Raw genomic sequence first — 23478 nt, forward strand, 5'->3', positions numbered from 1 at the left:
CCTGTGTATCACCCTCTATTTGTTCAGCCATTTTCTCCCTAAAGCTATCTCTTTTTCTGCATGATTTTGAACTAGGTTTTTTATTGCATCTCCAAAATTTTGTTACTTCTCATTCACTCATTGTATGTTAAGAACTTTATTATATTCAGAGCTTTAAATATAATGTGTTCTTGCATCACATGGACTTAGGTACTTCAGATCACCAAATTGCCAAATAGAAAGATTCATAGCATAATTTCTGAAGCACAGGATTAAAATTAAGCATTGGTAAACACTACTTCTGGCGACATAACTACTTTTTCATTTATATTACTACTTTGGTAGTGATTTTGGCATTGCAGAAAATTGGCGATACAAATGTGCTCTAAATGCTAACCAACTAGTGCTAAACATCCTGAAATTTGTAGCTATAAAATAATAGAACACAAATCTCCTTTGCTGCTGTTGTAACTTGGATAGAAAGTTTAAATGGCAGCAATGGATAATTGAGCCATTTATGAAAGCTGAGGCATGTTACTGTAGGTCTAACACTTCTAACTGATGGGAAAAAGACATTAATTATAGCAACTATTAGCTCTGCTGTTCAGCATAAAGGTTAATGCTTCAAGTATGAGGGCTGTAAATTTTAAAAAATAATCGAAGATTTATGTGTTTCATTGTACAGAGGCGACAGTAATTGAATCTTAAGGCAAATTGGTGAATACAGTGCACTGATATCAAGGTCAGATGTTGGACCTGCTCTGTATTACAATGTTGTCTGCTTTTATGCTTTTATTTCAGATTGACAGCATTGGCAGTGTTCTTTACTTAAGGCTGTTTTCCCATTCACCCTTCCTACTTGCAACACTCACCAAATCTTCCCTCCCTCCTCCAAACACCCCTCCAACCACCACCACGCTCCCCCAACCCTGAATCCATCCAAGTATTTTTGTCCAAGCTTCCCTTTATATTTCCCTGTAGGTGAATGGTTAAAAGCACAGCAGGAAATCAAAAGTATGAAAACAATTTAACTGTTCTCACAAAAACGTTATTGTGACCTTATGGGGATGACGGAACATCTATTGATGCAAATTTTAAATTACAAGAGCATGGATGTTTTAAATGCGGCTGTACAGGGCTTTGCTCAGATCGCATTTGGAGTTCTGTGTACAGTTTTGATCTCCTTATTTGAAAAGCTACGATATATTGCATTAGATTCAATGCAGAGGTGATTCGTCTGACTCATTCCTGGAATGAAAAACCTGTCTCTATAAGATAAGCCCAATTGCCTTAAAGCCATTGAAGTTTAGAAGAATAAGAGTTGATTGTATTGAAAAACATATGCCGGGGTAATGTTTCCTTTTGTGGGCAAGACTAAAACTAGTGGACACAGTCGAAGAAGAAAGAGGTCTTTTTAAGATGGAGATTTTGAGATTTTATTTTTTTCAGAGGATTTTCAGTGAATGAAATTATCTTTCCCAGTAAGTGGAGGCTGGGCCATTGCATTTATTAAAGGCAGAATTTTGTTGGAAAATCAAGGGTTATGGAGGAATGATTGGAAAGTGATGTTATTTTTTTTGAATGGCAAAGCAAATTAAAAGGAGCAAATGGCCTACTCTTGCCCCTAAATCTGTGTTCATAAGTTCTTCATGGGTCCGTCCAAGTCTTGTTCGTTCTTCCAACTAACATTGTGCGCACACTTCCTGCCTCTACCACGATTCTCTTAAGCTATATATAATGATATGGCTTCCTCTTTTTCTTGTCCAATCTCATTGGGAAAGCTCTAGCCTATATTTGGAGTAGTTTATCTCCTAGCACTTTATCAGAGAGTATGTTGATACTGGTGTCAGTTATGAGGATTTTAAACTTGTATGACGATTTCATCCTTATTACTAAAACTGGTTTGTTGTCATAATTGTGTCATTTAGACACAATTTTGAAAATTCCAATGTTATTGATTTTTTCGTGCATGCATTGTAAAATATACTGGTATCAGTAGATTCAAAATTGGGTGTTTGTCAAAACCTAATGTTCTTAGATAGCAATTATTTTTGTATGGCCATCTCAGCATGCAACCTTTATTAGATTATAAATCTGTTTTCATATTTTACTTAGTGGATCTATTTGTGCCGGCTAGTCTGACTTACAGTACAAATGAAATTCCATATAATGAGATGTAAACAGCAATGGTTTCCAGTTCCCACCCATAATATTCATCTGGTGCTTGCTGTTGAGAACTTGCTGAGTCCAGCAAAGCAGCTTTAGAGCAGTTGCAGAAACCAAGTCTGTCCTTGTCCCTACAGCATGCCACTACTATTGTGTTTCTTTTGTATATTGTTTACTTTGCTACAGACACACTGTAATGTTAGAATATTAGCTTCAAATATGTTTGAAGAACTGATACCTTTAGAGTAACTCTCACCACCAATCAAGAACATATAATCAGGAACAAGTCTCTTCTTCATGGCAGTTTTCACCACGGCTTATTAAGAAACACACGTGGAGGCGGATTTTACAGCAAATGTGTTCTATTGCTACTAACTTTTCTAGAAGCCAGACTGATTTAAGAGGTGTAGATTAAAATGGGGAGCTAAAGAGTTTCCTTCACAACTTGCAACACAGAATTATAATTCCTAATTTGAATTGTGATTATAGCACTTAAATAATTGTACTTAATATGTATCATAAAAGGAGAGCTTGGCTGAAATGAGAAATGTATTCTGGAAAAATTGTTCTTGTATTAATGCTATACCAGTGGAGCATGCTGGATATGACTAAATCAGATCTCAGTGTAACCATGGTGAAAACAACGTGAACACCATCTTCGGTGATTTAATCTTAACAACTTGGTCTCAAATCATTGTAAACCATACAAGGTCTTTTTGAATTGAATTAAATGGGATTTAGATTGTGAACATCAATGAGCTAAAATTTACATATTTATTGTATTCCTTTTTTAATTGCTTAAAACACTGGTGGATTCATTTTGATGCATTGTATGCTGACAAAGTTACTTTGACTACAGTTGACTTCACTTCCTTTCTTGTTTGAATGCTGCTAATGTATTGCATACATTTGCCATGGTTCATTCTTTTTGTTTTTGTTGTATATGCCAGTTTACAAATACAATATTTTTCATATTATTCTACCAACTTAGCTTCAAAATTTACAATCTCTTTATCAGATATACAGACTTGGGTATGGAATTCATGTTGTATTTGCAGTTTTTGCAGGATTTCAAATTTCTTCTAGTTGAAAAGCAGTTTCCTATTGAACAATTTATATAGATGCATTTTTTGGCTGTCAGTGTATAGGTTCTTACAGACATTAGGACATAATGGGGGGAAGACAGTAACTTATTATCATGTGTATACCACCCACTACTGTTCATGTCGGTATACATTAAAGGTTAGCATTTGCTGAAACATTTCAGTTGTCTTGCCTACTTGCATTTAGTAAGTACTTAAAATGTTTACAAAAATTAATTTGAATGAATGTAAGGCCTTGTTGACAACCTAGTAGAAAATGGAAGTAAGTGGTCATGCTTCATCAAAGTTAGAGACAACATCACTTCTCCACTTCACTCACCCACTGCAATTATGTATGAACTGTTGTTCTTTTGCAATTTAATGAATTTCTTTATCAATGAGATTGTCCTGTAACAAGCAGTAATTATATATTTAGATGTAAGATTGATCTAGTATAGTTCTATTAGAAAAACCTGTATGAAAGACAATAGATTTAATAATACAATAGACCTATTCAAACTACAGTTCTTTTATTATTCAGTCATGGAAAAAAGACAATGTTGCCTCATGCTGTAGAAACAGCTTTATTATAATTTACCAAGGTTGTTTGATTAAATTAACTCCTTAGCATCTGAGCAATTAATTTAGGACCTTTTTCAAAGGGTGAAGCCAAATCAGAGTTTTGGATTTTTTAAAAGAAAAATCCTGATCTAATAGAAAACAAAAGTGTTCTTTGATTTTATATAACAATGCAGCACAGTATCAATGTTGGACAGTCTGATAACGGAAGGAAATGTTAAATGCTTTGAGAAATATTGTCAGATGAAGATAACATATAAAAGCTCCAATTCTACAATCTTGGTCCATATGGATGGAGTTAAAAGTAGTAGATATAATGTTATTTTATCTGTAGTTATTTTGCACCAATATGTCAAATGTATCAGCAATTGGATTTTATAACTGCCCTATTTTTGTTGAGCTGTTTTAAAGATTGTTATTTACTACCAATCTGCAGACCTAGATCAACAGAAGGTCAATACGCTTTCGTAATAAGCTCATTTTGTCTTTGTGCCATGAGTTCATTTTGTTCATGATCCAAGGCAGATCACAAGCTTTAAACTAAAACCACCTTTTTTAAAAAGAGGTTACCCTGTGTTCACTATTAGTTACTTAGGATAGATAACTGAATGCTCATCTTCAACTGCAATAGTCTCCCTGCTCATTTCTACTGATATGAAACATAAGATTTAACATCCCAGGCACCTTTTGTATTATACCTGTGCTGACCTTTTTTTATTATATCTACACTGACAATCTCTTCAAAATTTTATTTTAATTTCCGTTATGCGTTTTCTGATTTGACGCCTTTAAGAATAAATCACAACTTTATAAATCCCAAATATTCATAATGTTCTTGATTAAGAGGAGGGATTGGAATAAGAGAGTTCAGTTTAACTAAAGACTCATTAATCTAAGACACATGCATCTGTTGTGCATGTGTTTTAGTAATAATACTGTATCTGGAATTGACATGAAGCATTAAAATTAAAATGTAAAATGAGCTTACCGTAACATCCTCAAGCATCTAGTTCAATCCGCTTGGTTTCTCCAGAGCTTCTGAGCAAGGTCTGTTTCAGATAGGAAAGATGTTCAGAAGCATGTATCCTGCTCTCGGATGAGCAGCAATACTTGAGCTGTGTCTTAACAATAAGCATCTGTTTGTATTGTTTGCAGTACCTCTGCCGTCGAGCCGAGGCTGACAATCCGGTGTATGAAAATGCTGCTAAGCTCCTTTATATTTCCCCTCGTATCCAGAGTCCTTAGTGGTGCATGATTCACACTATCAGTTGTCACATTATCGGACTGCCTGCTCAGCGGTCATTAATAACTGAACACCCTCCATTCCCCAGAGAACAGCCAATGATTTCCAAGAGCCAAGGTGTATCCTTTACAACTGCTTGAGTCTGGTTGGATGAAATAACTTGTCCATCATCTGGCAGTTCTGCTGAAGAGTGGGTAAAAGGACCGAGTGTTCAGATTTCCCTTTGTATCCTCAGGAGCTGCTCTGCTCACAGTCGGGGACGTAACAGCGACACTTCTTGAGACATTGTTGGTGCCTTGCACTTAGCAATGTTCGATGGTGCATTTGATTTTAATGATTGGCGAAACTAACCTCGTTTTATCTCTGAGGGCTGTGAGCATCTCGCTTTATTTGTTTTCACACTGTAGGGATGGTGACTAACTCCTGGCAGGAAAACAAGCCGTGCCAGACACATGTGATAAGGTAGTGACCTCCCTCCCCTTTCCTATTAATTCATCAACAACAGCACCGAGCTTGGCGTAGACACGCGCATATCTGTGCTGTTCTCCTGTGCATAAACTTTAAAAAAAGTGTCTCGCAATATTTGCGAAGCATCTACTGGATTGTATTTGGAATCCATTTGGAACATAAGCTTTATCCTGTAACGGTCTTGACAGCTACAGGATCAATGGGTTCAGGAGTATTATTTTAGGTTTTGCTTCATTTTCTGTTATGTCGTCGTAGAATACTGATTTAAGAGTTGTATAGTTAGAAAGCCTTCGGTTATGTTTTACTAGGGAACTTGGTAACCTTAACGGAAGTACATGTGAACTCTGCTGAATTCAAATAAGGATAACGCCCGAGAGACACATGACTGCACTGTAAATACAAGCGAGGACAAAGCTCTTTGGTCTGCTGCAGTTTGAGGAAGTTTTGGTGTCTGTTACTGTTTTGTGAGCCACCTGCCCACATTCTGATTCTTTCCCAAGTGATACAATTAAAGGTTTCAGTTGTCTGGAAAGCGGGGAAGCCTGAGCAATTTGTACAGATATTTAAACTGACCGTGAGCATTATTCGATTTTTGAAAAAAAATGATTGCCCCCTTCGTTTAGGATTTTAAAAACGTCAGTTTAATTGAGAATTCCCACTCACCAGCAGGACAATGCACTTGGCTTTCCTTAATTTTTATTTGTGTAAAATGTTTGAAACAATATTTAACCACATATTAGTAAAAATAGGTGGTTATATTCCTGAATCGGTGTGCAGTCCTTCACGTCATATTTGTGCTGGGAGCGTTGGTGAGGCCGTGCCTAGTGTATTGAGAGCAATTTTGGACTCCTTCCAGAGGGAAAAATCTACTTCCCAGATTGCGAGGGCAACAAGGTTCATTACTTTAGTTCCTCGGGTGGAGGAATTTTGCTATGGGGCAAGATTAATAGACTTGTCCTATATGCTCTGAAGTTTACAGAATAAAATGTGATCCATTGGAACCATACAAGAGACAGAATTCTTACAAGGACCTTCAGACTGAATGCAGGGAGTATGTAGAGGGGAGGGGAGAAGTTCTACAACCAGGGGATAAAGTCTCAGAATAAAAGACTGATCATTGAGGACTGAAGTGAGAAATTTATTCATTTAGAGGGGATGAATTTAGAATTCCCTATTACAGACAGCTGTGAGTGCTCAATCAGTGAGTATATTCAAAATTAAGACTGATTGATAGATTTCTACATATCAAAAACATATAGAGGCATGGCAATAGTGTAGGAAAATGGCTTAATCCAGAGGTGAAAGGTCAGTATTCAATCCAGTACCATCCCTGGAAGCATGGTTAATAATGGTTCAGTTCAGATTCAGTTGAGTCACAAGTATCTGTTTGTTAACTGGTTTTCTCCTCCAAATTTGTTCTTAATACAAATTCTCTAGAGTTCAACAGATGTCAATTAAATCCCTCTTCAAAGGATTGCTGTTGTGAATTTTTCAATAGATTGAATTGAATAATTGATTGGCATGGACAGGTTGGACCAAAGGGTCTGTTTCCATGCTGCACATCTCTATGACTATGACTCTATAAGTTGAAGTTTAGAAAACTAAAGCTGGTGACTCCAGACCCTATTGAAATTACAATTCAGCAAATAATGAGACATTAAAAAGCATACATTACTACTAAATTAATACTAGTACCTTTCCCATGCAGGTCTTTCTTCTATTTTCTTTATTGCGTTCAGTTGCTTGGCCAAATGGTAGATATGCAAATACAGGTTTCATTCAGGAAGGCAACGATTGACAAGTGAGATTCTGTAATATATTGATAATGTGTGCAAGGTGATTCTGGAGGAAAGTGTGACTATTTTACTTTTAATAAAAAGAAAGTTTATTTGAGAAGGCACAAAACACATTGAAGGACTTCATGAAGGGCATGCAGAAGTGAAGTCAAAGAGTCAGAGACAGAGAAAACTCATCTACCCAATTCTTCAAACATCATCTTCTTTGCTCTGTATATGGCAGAGTCTGCACAATATCTAATGAAGCTGTCAGCCATCTCAGATCTCATTGAACTGGATTAGCAGCAAGTTACCCTTAGTTCCCAATGACTGCTTAAGAAAATTATTGGAAAGAAATAGTTATAAATTCTTCAGAAGTTGTGAAACGTTCTGTCAGACTTGAAACGTTACTCTGTTTCTGACTCTACTGATGCTACCAGAACTGTTAAGTTTCTCCAGCATTCTCTGGGGTTGTTTTAGTTATACTTCTTCTCAGTTAAGAACTGGTTTCGAACCAACCTCAAAGACTAGTGCCATTTTTACCTTCAGAAAGCACATTTGGGATTCCTTTCTCTGTAAGATTATTTTAATTCTTTTACGTGTCTAAGCATCATTGGTAAGGCCAGTTTTTGTAGCTGTTCTCTAAATTTCTTGAGATTTGGTGGCAAGCTGGTGAGAACAGTGATGAATGCCTTTTTCACATTTATTTGAGGTTCCTCCCAGCAGCAATTCAAACAGACCATTCAGAAACAAAAATGTATAAATGAGGTGGTGTTACTACCTGTTTGTAGCTGAGGCACTATTTAAACAGTGCTTTTTGATAATCTAGCTCTATTATAGATTCTCTTGAACTGGTTTAGTACTGCGTGGACCAACATTCAAGATTTAAAATGTAAAATAAAAGTGTTGTTAATTATCAAAAGTTTTGAATTATTCATTATCTAAGTGTATAATTAACTTTTTTTAATGAAACCTCTTGAGTTAAAAAAGGCTTCATCTGATTCTTGGTCAATGGATCAACCATTTAAATGGCTAATTTTGAAATGACTGCATGTAATTTATTGCTGAACTTAAATGAATGCACCATTATACTTTAAAAACAATGTAACAATCAATTGTAATTAAAAAGGTATTTAGAAATCATGGGTAAAACTTGTTTTTGCCACTAATAAGGTAATTATTACACGCATGGGAAGATTTTTGATTATTCATCCACTCCCCTAATGAAAATATCATTAGATGCTCAAGGACGTTAGGCGTGTATCTTGCATACCCTCATTATATTTATGTTTTTTCACCAACTATTTAAATTTGTCTTGGTATAAAATTGGTACCAGCTTGGTGGTATAACAATAGATGCCCTGTTTCTTCTATAGTTGATAGTTCATTTCACTTGCTCCAGCAGCATTTCACATGGAAAGGTTTTGAATATGGTTTCATGTTGTATTGGTTCCAGTATAACAGCGTACATCTCCTAGTGTAAATGGAAACTAGTAATTCTTGTTTGTGGTGTATTTTCAACCCTTCACAGAATGGATAGATCAGTCCTGGTGCTGAAAATGTGTTGCTGGAAAAGCGCAACAGGTCAGGCAGCATCCAGGGAACAGGAGAATCGACGTTTCGGGCATAAGCCCTTCTTCAGGAATCTTATGCCCGAAACGTCGATTCTCCTGTTCCCTGGATGCTGCCTGACCTGCTGCGCTTTTCCAGCAACACATTTTCAGCTCTGATCTCCAGCATCTGCAGACCTCACTTTCTCCTCAAAGATCAGTGCTGGTAACAAGTTTCATGTGTGAGTGGCTGGAAGAAGTAAATATATGGTGTAAACACACAATGTATAGTTCAAGTTCTTCTAAGTTAGGATAGAATGCATCAAGCATATTGCTCCTTGTGTGGGTGGCCCAGATATTGTTACCATGAGACTAGCAAGGCTATCAACGTTTACCATGTTGACAAGGTAAGTCTGTCAACAACTCTGGCTTCTCCATAAGCCTAGTGAAATGTGAAAATTGTTAAGTTTCTTTAAGAGATATCTTGCTTGTCCACAGGGGGCACTGGTGCAATCCTTGCTAATAGACTGAAATCCCTGTAATGGTATGAATTTGCTGTACGCAGCCTCTCATTGGTATGCTTAGGAGTAAGTTGAGTTTTTAACAATGTAAAAAGTGATAAGTATTGCTGAACAACCACATTATCCTGGAGAAAAAAATAATTTTATAAGTTTACAGACTTTATTTCTCAAGAAAAATAATATTACAGAGGTTTTGTTTTGCTTTTTCTGTGTTTCTTTAAAATTTATCTCTGTTTCTTAATCTCATCTGTATTTCCCAAGCATTATTGCCCTTCCTAGAGTTAGTTTAAATAGAGTTTTTATTTCCAATTTTTTGCTTTCTTAATTTGATTGATGTTGCCCAATGAAGTTACTTCATCCAAATTGGCCAGCCTTTCTGCTGCTTGCACTGTTCACAGATATTACTAATCCTTTGTAGGAAGCATTGCCCAGACAAATATGTCAAATTATTGGAACCTCCATTGATAACTTCCGGTAATGGTAAGCAAGGGAGCAGGAAAACGTCTTTCTTTGCTGGTGAGGGAAAAATCTAGACCATTATTGTTTTATTTACTCAGTGTTGACATTATAGAAGAGTTCACAGAAAAGCTAGTGAGAAGATTTTAAACTGCCTAACTTGGTCTTGTATTGTGTTCAAAGAGTAACCATTTACTGAAGTGTTTATAGTCGGTCAATAATGTATGTGATGTGGCCTCATGCTTTTTTCATTTCAAACAGCCTGCATATTGGACACTATTAATCCATCTTCTAAGATGTAAACCATAGTGTGCCAATGTAACATAATGGTGGCAGTTCCCTTGGAGGATACACAATTGTGTTATCACAAGCAAGATTGTCAAACAGTTTAAATTTTAAAGAATTAGTTGTCAAAGATCTTCATACCTTTGTCTTTGCATTGAAGATACTCTGCACCATATTGTGTTGTAATTTTACACTGCTAAATGGGATAGACTTGAACAGATCTAGCAACTTAAAACTGGGCATCTATTAAGTGGTGTGGACCATTGGCAGAATTGTATTCAGCTACAATATGTAACCATTTACCCCAGCATAATTCCTAATCTACCATTTCCTATCAAGTCAGGAGATCAGCATTGTTTCAATGCAGAGTGCAGGAAGGCATGCCAAGAGTATCACCAGACGTATATAAAAATGAAGTGTCAACCTGATGAAGCTATAACACATGATGAGTCGGACAGCAGAAGCAGATAGGGCTAAGCAATCCAACAAACAAAAGATCAGATGTATACTCTGTAATCCTGACACATCCAGTTGTGAGTGGTGGTGGATGATTAAACACTAGTACCATTATCCTGCATTTTTATTGATAGGGAAGCATATCACGTCAGTGTAAAAGACAAAGTTGAAACTTGAGATCTACCTTCAGCCAGAAGTGTCAACTGGATAGTCCATTTTGGCCTCCTCCTAATGTCCCCAGCATCATAGATACCAATCTTCAACCAATGCAAATCATTGTGTCTAGTAGCAAGAAATGGCTGAAGGCATTGGAGCCTGCAAAGGCTGTGGAGCCTGTCAATCATTTGGCAATATTACTAAGAATCGTGCTCAAGAACTTGTCGCATCTCTAGACAAGCTGTTCCAGTAGTGACACCACTGGTATGTACTCGACAATGTGGAAAATTACCTAGATGTACCTTCCCACATTTATAAAGGAATAACATACTTGTTGATGTTCAGTTTGTGTTCTGCTCGGTCCATTTAACTCCTGATCTAATTATAACCTTGATCTGAATATGGACAAAAGAGCTGAATTCCAGAGGTGAGGTGAGAGTAACTGGCCTTAACATAGAAGCATAGGAAATAGGAAAATAAGGTTTTTTGGCTTTTCAAGCTTTCTCCATCAATCAATGTGATTATGGGTGATCATCCAACTCAATTCCTGTTTTCTTCCCAAACCCTTTGATCCCTTTAGCCCTACAATCTGTATCTAACTCATTCTTGAAACTATTCAATGTTTATGCCTCAACCAGTTTCTGTGGTAGAGGATTCCACAGGCTTACCATTCACTGCTAAAGGAACTTCTCTTCATCTTGGTCCTAAACGACTACCCCATATCCTTAGACTGTGACCTCTGTTCTGGATGTTCTGGACATCAAGAAGCATTTGTCTGAGTGTAACTTTGAGGAACTCTAGCAAAAATGGAGTCAATAGGAATGATCTGCTATTTGAAGTCATACTTGGCACCAAGGAAGATGGTTGATGGCGATCAATAATCTCAGTCCCAGGACATCTCTGCAGGACAGTCTCAGTCTAGTGTCCTCAGCCCAATCACCTTCAGCTGCTTCATCAATGACATTCCCGCCATACAAGGATTGTGAGCCTGTGGAATTCTTTACCACTGTGGGCTGTGGAGACTCAGTGTTTGTGTCTAAGGAAAATGTTGATAGATTTCTAATTAGCAGTAGTTCACAGGTATATAGGGATGAGGTTAGTAAAAGTGTTCGATGACCATGATCATGTTGAATGGTGGGCAGACTCAAGAGGCAAAATGGCCTACTCCTGTTTTGGTGTTCTATCACCGAATCAAGGACAAAGCATACTGCTTGTTTGGCACCCCATCAATCACGTTAAACATTTACACACATGCATCTGATTCATTTCAACACACAGTGACAGCAATATGTACCATCTTCAAGATGCACAATAGTATCTCTCTGAGGCTCCTTTGATGGCAGCTTCCAAATCCATAACCTCTACAGCTTAGAAGGACTAAGACAGCAACTGCAACCATTTGCAAGTTCACATCCAAACCATGTACCATCCTGATTTGGAACTAGATCATTGTTCCTTCATTTTCACTAGACCGTGCTTCCTAACAGCACTGTGTGTATCCCTACACCTTACTGACTGCAGCTGTTCCAGAAGGAAGGTCACTCCCACCTTCTCCAGGGCAACTCGGTATATAAATGTTGGACTAGTCATCAATGCTAACATCCCATGAACAACGAAAGAAAATATGCAAGATAAGGCTAGAGTTCTCCTAATTCTAAAGCATTGCTGTGCCATTTAATTATTGACAAAATACTTTTATTATTGTGTTTACTTTTTGTTTGTCATTATTGATAACGAGAGTTGCAAGGCATAAAATATATTTCATTTTCAACTATTGGAACAAATTAGACCTATCGTGTTCTAATAAATATAGGTAGTGTTTACATAATATTCCAGGATTGCTTTGCTTTCAATACTAGACACAATTGAATTGTCTTTATGGTTAATTTGTGAGAGAAAGATGATGAAGTAGAAAGTGATGGTTGGTAGAAACTTTACATTTTGGAGGTGATTACGTTTAGAACACAAACTGTCTCTGAAACAAAATGATTTTTGACAAATGGATGTTTTGTTGTGATAGTAAAGTGCTGAGTTAATTAGGTTTACTTAAAATCTTCACATACGAAGCATGCAGTGTAATGAGCACTTAGTTCATCCCATTTAGCTTGTTTGTGTGGTGTTTACCATTAACAATTGTTGCATATCTTCCTTGTTTTAACCTCCTAAAGACTTACCAGTACTTTTCCAACAGTAGTAAAATAGTCAAGCGTAGAGTCTGTTTAAAATGTGTTTTTGAAAACTTGATTTTAAATAATTTGCTGAACATAATTTGCGATTTATTGTTTTATTTTGTCATCAATTCCCTAAGAAAGAGTCTGTGCACTATTTGCTGAATGTCACTTGGCTTTCGCCAATGGATCTCTAACTTTAAAAACAACCTGTTCTGATTCAGAATTGCGAAGTTTATAGATCCAGCCAAACCTCTAGAGGTGGGAACAGCAGCGTAATTATAATTCACATGGTACCCTAAAAATGGTATTGTATTCAATTATCGCTTGCCACTCAGAACAATTATTGGAACCTATTATGTGTTTCCTTGAGGCACCATTTTCCTTTCTGATTTCCCCAAAATTGGCTCTCTTCAGATGGAGCAAGACCATGATTAATGGTGATTTTTTTTTAAATTCACTCATGGGATATGTGTGTTGCTGACTGGCCAGTATTTATTGCCTGTCCCTAATTACCGTTGAGAAGATGGTGGTTATCTGACTTCTTGAAACGCTGCACCTTTTGTACCATAGGTAGACCACATTGATATTAGGAAGGAATTCCAGAATTTTTGACCCCGCGATACTGAAGAAAGATGCATTTCTAAATCAGAGTTAAAAATCACACAACACCAGGTTATAGTCCAACAAGTTTAATTGGAAGCACACTAGCTTTCGGAGCGATGCTCCTTCATCAGGTGATTGTGTTGGACTAGTCATCATTTCTAAATCAGGGCAGTGAGTTGCTTGGAGTGGACTTGAAGGTTGGTGGTCTGCCAAAGTATCAGCTGCTGTTGTAGATGGAAGTGGCCATGGGTTTGGAAGGTGTTGACTAAGGACTTTTGCTCAATATCTGCAGTATGTAGAGTTGCAACTGAGCGTTGGTGGTGAAGGGATGTGGTGCCAATCAAGTGGGCTGCTTTGTCTTGGAAGGTGTGAAGTTTCTTGAATGTTGTTGGCGCTGCACCCATCCAGGCAAATTGAGAGTATTCCATCACATTGAAAGGACAGACAATTGGGCAGAGGGGGTGGGCTTGCCTTGTCAGTAACAAATGAGGTTCGTGACTAACAAAAAGTCATATAGGATGAGAAGGCATAGAATCTGTGCGGGGAAAGAAGAGGAACTGTAAAGGAGAAAAGACCCTGATGGGAGGTGTGTACAGGCCTCCTAGCAGTAGTCAGCATATGGGGAAGAAAATAAATGAGGAGATAGAAAAGGCATGTCAAAAAAGCACTATTAAAATAAACAATGTGCAGGTGGAATGGGAAATCCAGATTGGTAGTGGACCACCAGAAAAGGAGTTAATGGAATGTCTGTGGCAGAAGACAGAAAATTATAGGCCAGTTAACCTGACCTCAGTTGCTGGTAAAAAAAATTTAGATCCATGCTGAAGGATGAGATTGCGAAGTACTTGGATGTGCACAGTAAAATAGGACTGAGTCATTACAGCTTAATAAAGGGGTGGCCTTGTCTGACAACTCTGTTATCATTCTTTTGAGCAAGTAATGAGCAAGTTAGAAAAAAAAGAGCCAGTGGATGTGTTCAATTTGTATTTCCAGAAGGCTTTTGACAAGGTGCTGCACAGGAAGCTGCTATACTGGCAAGGATAGAGGATTGACTGATTGGCAGAAGGCAGAGCGTAGGGGTAAGGATGTCCATTTCAGGAGGGCAGCCGGTAACCATTAGAGTTCTGTGTTTGGATCACAACCATTCATGTTATACTTTAATGATCCAGTCAAAGGAACTGAGGACATTGTTGCTGAGTTTGCAGATGACACAAAGATAGATGGGGGTGGGCGGGGGTAGGCCATACGAGGGAAGTGGGGAGGCTGCAAAAGGCCTTAGACAGGCTAGGAGATTGGGTAAAGAAGTGACAGATGGGATACAATGTGGAAAAGTGTCAGATTTTGCACTTTGGTTGGAAGAATAGAGGCATAGACTATTTTCTAAATGGTAAAGGCTTTGGAAATCTGAAATGTAAAAGACAGGGGTCCTAGTTCAGGATTCTCTTTTAACATGCAGATTTAGTTGGAAGTTGGGAAGGCAAATGTAATGTTAGCCTTCATTTTAGAAGGGCTAGAATACAAGAGCAGGGTTGTACTGCTGAAGCTGTATAAGGCTCCAGTCAGAATCTTCTGAGCAGTTTTGGGCCCCATGTCCAAGGAAGAATGTGCTGGTGTTGGAGTGGGTCCAGGGGATGTTTACAAGATGATCCTGGAGATGAAGGGCTTGTCAAATAAGGACTGGTTGAGGACTCTGGGTCTGTTCTTAAAGTAATTTAGAAGGATAAGGCCTGAATGAAGTGGACGTAGAGAAGATATTTCTACTAGTAGAAGAGACTAGGACAGAGGACACCCTCAGAATGAAGGGATGATCCTTTAGAAGTTAGAGGAAAGCATTTCTTCAGCTAGAAGGTGGTGAATCTGTGGAACTCATTTCTACAGAGAGTTGAGGAGGCCAAGTCATTCAGTATATTTAAGTCAGAGAGAGGTTCTTGATTGGTAAGGGGAGCAAGGGTTAGGGGGAGAAGGCAGGTCATAGAGTCAGAGAGATGTTCAGCCTGGAAACAGACCCTTTGGTCCAATCCGTCCATGCTGACCAGATATCCCAACCCAATCTAGTCCCACCTGCCAGCACCCGGTCCATTTCCCTCCAAACCCTTCCTATTCATATACCCATCCAAATGCCTCTTAAATGTTGCAATTGTACCAGCCTCCACCACATCCTCTGGCAGCTCATTCCATAAAAGTAACACCCTCTGTGTGAAAAAGTTGCCCCTTAGGTTTCTTTTATATCTTTCCCCGCTCAGCCTAAACCTATGCCCTCTAGTTCTGGACTCGGTGACCCCAGGGAAAAGACTTTGCCTATTTATCCTATCCATGACCCTCATAATTTTGTAAACCTTTATAAGGTCACCCATCAGCCTCCGACGCTGCAGGGAAAACAGCCCCAGACTGTTCAGCCTCTCCCTGTAGCTCAGATCCTCCACCCCTGGCAACAACCTTGTAAATCTTTTCTGAACCCTTTCAAGTTTCACAACATCTTTCCGATAGGTAGGAGACCAGAATTGCACACAATATTCCAACAGTGGCCTAACCAATATCCTGTACAGCCGCAATATGTCCTCCCAACTCCTGTACTCAATACTCTGACCAATAAAGGAAAGCATACCAAACGCCTTCTTCACTATCCTATCTACCTGCAACTCCACTTTCAAGGAGCTATGAACCTGCACTCCAAGGTCTCTTTGTTCAGCAACACTCCCTAGGTGAATGGGTTAGAGAAATAGGTCAACCATGATTGAATGGTGAAAAACACTTAATGGACCAAGTGGCCTAATTCTGCTTCTATATCTTATGGTCACTCTCGAATTGTGCTTTGTAGATGGTGGGCAGGCTTTGGTGAGTTAGGAGCTGAGTTACTCGCTACAGTATTTGGAATCTCTGACCTGCTTTTGTAGCCACTGTATTTATATCGTGAGTTTCTGGTCGGATTGGATTTAGAACATAGAACAGTACAGCACAGTACAGGCCTTTTGGCCCGCTACATTGTGCCGACCTTTTACCCTACTCAAAGATAAAACTAATCTACGTAATCTTCATTGTACTATATTCCATGTGCCTCTCCAAGAGTCGCTCAAATGTTCCTAATGTATCTGACTCAACTCTCTGCACTAGCAGTGCATTCCACGCACCCACCACTCTCTGTGTAAAGAACCTTTCTCCAATCACTTTAAAATTATACCCCTTGTGATAGCCATTTCTGCCCTGGGAGAAAGTCTCTGGCTATTCACTCTATGCCTCTTGTACACCTGTATCAAGTCACCTCCCATCCTTCTTTGCTCCAATGCTTTTTGTATACAAGACATACTGGACAATTTTCCAAGCTGTCGGTAGTTGCCAGTGTTGCAACTGTATTGGAAGAGTTTGGTTGGGGAAATTTTGGAGAACATGTCTTCAGTACTATTGCCAGAATATTGTCAGGGCCTAAAGCCTTTGCAGTATCCAGTGCCTCCAATTGTTTCTTGATATCATGTGGAGTCAAATTGAATTGGCTGAAGATTATCATCTGTGATGCTGAGGACCACTGGAAATGTATAAAGAATGTTGTTCAGAAAACTATACTTTTAAAAAAAATTTAAGTCATGTTCTGGTATGTTCATATTGGGTGACAATGTAATAAAGCTGGAAAAATGCTGCACATGACACAGTGCAAATTTATTTAAGTGTTTTGGGATCATCAACAATGAAATGCAAAATGATGCTACATGTGATCAGTCCTTGCACATTGATAGCATTTAACTGCTTGTATTTTTTTATTAATGGACAAGTAATTTATTCATATTTTAACTTTTATATCTAAAATGTGGCCAAATAAACTTAATATCATTTTACATTATCAGTCTTTTCTCCTTTTATATTAGTCAAACTAAATACATTGCATAAAAACCTCTTCTATCAGAGATTTTAACATAAACTGTAATTTTATATCCTGTGACTAAGAACTTGATAGCTAATGTTATCTTGTAAACGTGTAGTGTGTTCTACTTAATCAGTTCATATTTTGTCCCAAAGCTATAGCACATCTGATAGTGTGCTACAATAAATATAGAATGTGACGTTATTGAAAAATCTGAGTAATGAACAAATATTCTCCATAATGTGCTGTCAGGTGGATGTGAAAAAATATTAAAATGTTCCCATTTAAGCAAAATATTGCAGATGCTTGAAATCTGAAACAAATGAAAAGAATGCTGGAGAATCTCAGTCGATTCCTCTTTTTCTTTTCTGGCAACTCAGTCAAATTTAACCATGCTGCTACTCTTCTATTTATCTCCATGCTGAAAAACCTTAAATGAGTCTATCAAATGACTTTGGAAGTCCACATACATTATATCAACTCATCTACCCACTCTAATATTTCTTCAAATTAGCTGATGTGATTTACCCTTAATGAATTAGTGCTGACTGTCCTTAAATAATACACATTTGCCCAAGTGACTCTGAATTTTGCCATTTCTAAATGCTTTCCCAAATTATGGTGCCTTCCTTGCAGTTGCTGGTTTCATCCTTTGTTAAATTGATGTACCATCTTTACAATTCTGCGTTCCTCTAGACCATCCTTGGATCTAAAGTCATTCTAAAATTTCCAGCCTTGCTTCACTCAACGTGTTTAGATTCATACTTGCTTGTCTGAAGTTGGGCCTCCCACAACTAATTGACTCAGATTTTCCAATGCCAGATAGTCATTAGAGCAGCATGGGCTGGAATTTTGCACCTTTTTAATCAGCAATTTCCTGCATCTGTAGAAAAAAAGAGCTTAATTAATGTTGGAGAATTGAATAATAATTTAAAATTTTAAAGAGGAGTACAGTCAGTTGTATCTGTTTCAATAGTAATCTGAATATTTGGCCATTATTTTTACTCTGATTACTTTTGTGCTTTTCTATAGCTAATGGAAAACTTATGATAGTATGATCACTGTTTCCAAAACACTCTTATACTGACAGTTGATTCACATGTCTGAGCTGATTCCCTAGATCTAGACCCAGTATTGCCTCCTTCCTCACTGATTTAAAACCTGTTGTAGAAAACTCTCCATAAAGGTATGACACCTATAAGAATGACTGATACCTTTAACTTTCATATCTATGGTTGAACTGAATTTACCACATATGTACTTTAGTACAATGAAATAAAAAGAAGTGGTGGGAAATGCATTTACTCCAACCATGGGGAACAGATTAATGGATTGATTTGAAACTTGCTTAAAAGTAAAGCAGGAAATTGTTGGTTAATTTATCAGCAAGTTAATGAAAGGTTATTGAGAAAGACATTAATTTGTTAATTTTATTGTCATTTCATCACCCTATTGACATGTACATTAATATTGTAACTAATAGTCCACTACCGGTTTCAGATAATCCATTTATTTCCTCCCCATACTTTGTATATTTTATATTCTTCCTTCCCTTTTTTCTAACAATCCTACTTGTCTAATTTCCAATTTTCAGTTTTGAAGAAGTATTTTAACTTTGTATGCATGCAAATTATGCCAGTTGTGTATCTCAGTTTTGAGTCTGGGATGACCTTTGTCTGATCTTAGCTACTCAGAAGGTAAACTTGCTGAACATTGGAAAAATATGGGCATTCTATTTCAATAATGTTGTCATGTTTTGTTGAGAAACATGGTTATTTTAAAATAAATTAACCGAGATGATTTCATTGCGTGGTAGAGGGCACATTAATTCATTCAAGCAGCTTGGGTTCAGCATCAGACTGCAAGCAAGGTGTAAAATTAAAACAAATGTGGGCTGTATTTTGTTGTCAAATGATTTCTGTGTAAAAACAACTGTTCTCATTATCAGTCTATGTGCTTTATAGCTTTATCAAAATTCAGAAGTGGTCTTATTTGAGTCACAAGTAAATTGTATAAATATTCAACATTGGGAATGATAAATTTGGAATAGTATCAAACAATGAAGTTAATACAAATCAACAGAAATATGATATAGATATGCTAGTAAAAATGCGATCAAGTGGTTGATGAAAATTCATGTGAATAATTGTGAGGTGATGCATTTTGGCAGAATGGAGAGGAAGAGGCAATATAAACATATAACATAAAAAGCACAGTTCTAAAGTGTATTTAGGGATTAAAGAGACACTGGAGGGGTATATGAATAGACATTGAAAATGGCAAACATACTAAGAGTGTGGTTGGAAAAGCATGTGATATAGGATTTTGAGCTTCATTAAAAAAAGGTACTATATATCAAAGAATGGAGTTTATGTTAATTTTGATTAGGACACAATTAGAATTTTGCATGCATTTCTGGTTGCCACACTTCAGAAAGGAAGAGCGAATGCTCCAGAAGATTGCTGTGAAACTCATGGTTTCAAAGCTTCTAATCTTTGAGATGTTGTAAGGAGAAACTGAACAGGGGTACTGACAAAGGAAACTGACCCTTTTTGGTGGTTGCTGAGGAAACTAAGGCTGAAACTGAGATTGAAAACCAAAACTTCTGATCTGAACATTCTAAAAGGAGACAGAGGGAACATAGCTCAGGAGAGGTTGGTAAGTCTAGTGGTGCAGTACAGGCAAGCTGAAGAAGACAGCAGTGAAATCCAGATGCTGAAAATAATAAATGTACTGTTCCTTCAACTATTTCTTTTATTTTAAGTTAACATTGATCGATACTACAGCATTCAGAAACTGTATCACTTTTTGTAAAGATCATACCCAAGGAACTTAAGTGTAAAACGATTAGTTGAGGATCAAGGTAAATCTGAAAAGAGGATCTGAAATTCTACAAGAGGAGCCCAGAGTTTTGAAAGACTTTGTGATGAAAATTGATGCCATATTTGCTGGATTGATTGCCAAAACAATTTAAATTCTGTTCTAGCTATATCTGTCATTTAATATCTAATTTATAGTTTATAATTGACTGCAGTTTGCTTGTTAATTCTTGTTTAACTTGTTGATTTCGGTTTTTTGAGTTTGGGGTTAGCTATGATGGTTTTAATGTTTGCTTTGTTTGAATTTTAAATCATAAAGACTCTTTTGCTTAAACTTTGAAATCTTGTGCCTTGATTTCACATTTTTCTTTCTTTAAAAATCCCAATTTGACTGAGCTGGTAACAGAGTGCAGAATTGCTGGAGTGGTTCCAGATTAGATTGGAGAAATGGGGCTGTTCTCCTGGGAGCAAAGAGGATTGTGGATAGATTGTGAGAAATGTACATAATTACGATAGGTCTGGATAACATGGACCCAGAATAAGATTTTCCCATTAGCTGATATTACAAGGACTGTAGTCGCGTTTAAAGCACTTTGGCAAGAAGTGCTGAGGGAACAACATTTTTATGCAACAAATGGTAATAGCCTGCACCTGGTTTTATGTGCAGGACTATCTTTGCATAACAAAGGATTTTGTACTTGGGTGTGTAATCCCACAATCAACTCATGACTCTTCCATCCTCCAATGTGTTTCTGTTGTGTAATACCTAAATAAAACTGGAGCCAGATATCTGAAAAATTTAAACTGAAAGCATTGCTTACATTTCTTGTGCAGAATTTGTATAAACTAACAACATGCAGGAGTGTACTTAGAAATTCAAAACTGCGTCATCCGGTATAGAGCTAACTATTGGTCTCAGCAAACAGTAATTTGTGATTTCTCTGTTTGTACTACATAAGAATGGAGTGAGTATTTTGCAATATGAGTCAGTCTCAGTGTGCAAAATAACTGCAACCTACTACGTTATCTCACTATCAAGAGGCTCCCCTTTGAGCTAAATGAAAAATACATCCATAGCTTTCCTTGGAAGATGAAAGATTCCACCTGCCTGCTCTAGCTGTTGAAGTTATGTCTATATCTGAAGTTGGTTCTTAACTGACTTCATTTGAAAGAAACTGCCCACTGCCAAGATAATAAATTTCATTAACCATATATGTGACTGATGCAGTGGACCAAACCTACAAGTGATACATGACAAAATCATTAGATTTTATAGCACAGAATGTGTAGGATTCATTATGTAAATTCAATAATAAATCATATTAGTTATTTATACATAAGACTGATGAAAACTCTTCAATGACTGAGAATTAGTGGACCTCGTTTATTGTGTTATAGTACTTTCAGAAATTAGCCAATTATTTGTTTAAACTCTGCCTGTGGAATGTGAGTTCAGTTGTATTTCGTTGAAGCTAGCCATTTTGTAAATTAGCTTTTTCATGGTCTGTTGAACCTAGTTTCCTCATCTCCATGATTAAAGAGCAACCTGTAGGAACAGAATGAATTTGTTTCTAATTTGGAGTAAACTGCTGTGTGGCCAAAAGCACTGATACAAATGATGGATTAGCAATTATAAATAAATCCAACCTCTATTTTTGATTAAATAACCTCTATAAAACATACCTGTGATTACCATTTAAAATTATGTTTGGCTTTGTGGCCGACAAATAAAATGTTATTTACTTAGATTAATTCCTCATCTGATTTCTAGAATTAGGTTAGTTCAATCTGAAAGTAACTTTTCAGATTGAATTTGAAAACAGTGGCAATTTGTATTCATGGTGTTTTTGACATATACTCCCAAGGTGCTTTACAAGCACATGATACAAAAACATTTGACACTGAGCCACATAAGGAGATATTGGGTCAAATGTCAAAAGAAAATTAGGAACAAAGATAGGTTTTAAGTATCTTAAAGATTGACAGGTGCAGAGTTCAAGGGAGGGAATACCATTAAGAAAATTTAAAGTTTAAATAAAATGCTGCAAACACATCATAAACAAAGTAAAGTCTTTATTAAAAAAACTTAAGCAAGATTAAAGGGATTGCAAGAATTCAAAAGTTTTTTTTCATTGCCACATTAAGTACTTGATTCAGATAATACCAGCATGCCATCCTGATATTTAGGAAAAATGTGTTAACATCTTTTCACATAAAAGATATTACGTGAAATATAGAGACTGTGGAAGAGCTTGAGACTAAGGCAAATATAGCTAAGAGGGTAGAACAGTCAGGGAGAGGTTGCTGAGCTCAGCAGAACTGGAGGCTTGGACTGTATTTCCTTTAGTGCGAGAACTGTAACAGGTAGGATGGATGAATTTAGAGCCTGGATTAATGCATGCAGTTATGATGTTGTTGCTATCACAGGGATTTGGTTGAAAGAGGGACAGGGTTGGCAGCTTAATGCTTCAGAATATCAATATTTTAGGTGAGACAGAGGTGGAAGCAAATGAGGTGAGGGAGTTGTAATGTGGTTAGGGTGCATATCATAGCTGTGTTGATAGAGGATACCCTGGAAGGATTTTGCAGTGAGGCATTATGGGTAAAATTCAAGAATAGGAAGTGTGCAATCCAATCCCTCGTGGTGTTCCACAGGGATCAGTGCTGAGACCTTTGTTGCTTGTAATATATATATATATAAATAATCTGGAGAAAAATGCAGGCAGTCCGATTAACAAGTCTCCAGATGATTGGTGAAATCGCAGATCGTAAGGGGAAATTGGCAAAAGGATACAGCAGGATACAGATAGATTGCAGATTTGAGCAGAGAAATGGCAGATGGAGTTCAATCCAGACAAGTGTGAGGTGATGCATTTTGGAAGGTTAGATTCAGGTGTGAATTATACAATGAATGAGAGACCCTTAGGAGTATTGACATACAGAGGGATCTGGGTTTACAGGTCCGCAGATCCCTGAAATTGGCAACACAGGTAGCTAATGTGGTCAAGACAGCATACAGCACGCTTGCCTTCATTGGCTGAGGCATTGATTTTAACAGTTGACAGGGTATGTTACAGCTGTCTGAAATTTCAGTTAGGCCAGATTTGGAATATTGCATGCAGTTCTAGTGACCACGCAACCAGAAGGATGTGGATGCTTTGGAGAGGGTGTAGGGAAGGTTTACTAGGATGATGCCTGGTCTGAGGGGTTTTAGAGATGTTAGATAAATTAAGATTGTTTTCACTGGAAAGATGGAGGCTGAGGGGCAACCTAATAGAGGTCTACAAAATTATGAGAGACAGAGATAAGGTGGGTA

At 37.4% G+C, this 23478-nt stretch overlaps 2 protein-coding genes across 6 annotated transcripts in view; one reads left to right on the plus strand and one right to left on the minus strand.

Annotated features, from left to right (window-relative positions):
* LOC122559662 (leucine-rich repeat neuronal protein 3) overlaps positions 1 to 5243 on the minus strand; it is a 48940-nt gene extending 43697 nt beyond the window's left edge. For 3 of the 4 annotated variants that reach the window (XM_043709510.2, XM_087997228.1, XM_043709511.2), the window contains exon 1: positions 4795 to 5197. The gene's annotated coding sequence lies outside the window, so the exon portion shown is untranslated. Of the gene's footprint in view, positions 1 to 4794 lie in introns of all 4 variants that reach the window. The other variant, XR_015760439.1, reaches the window with a different exon arrangement.
* Positions 1 to 23478, plus strand: part of immp2l (inner mitochondrial membrane peptidase subunit 2) — a 532661-nt gene that overhangs the window by 272944 nt on the left and 236239 nt on the right. The window lies entirely within an intron of this gene.

This window comes from Chiloscyllium plagiosum, unplaced genomic scaffold (genome assembly GCF_037043375.1).
Source record: "Chiloscyllium plagiosum isolate Xiang-an unplaced genomic scaffold, Cpla_swu_hap1 HiC_scaffold_19, whole genome shotgun sequence".
Taxonomy (NCBI): Eukaryota; Metazoa; Chordata; class Chondrichthyes; order Orectolobiformes; family Hemiscylliidae; genus Chiloscyllium; species Chiloscyllium plagiosum.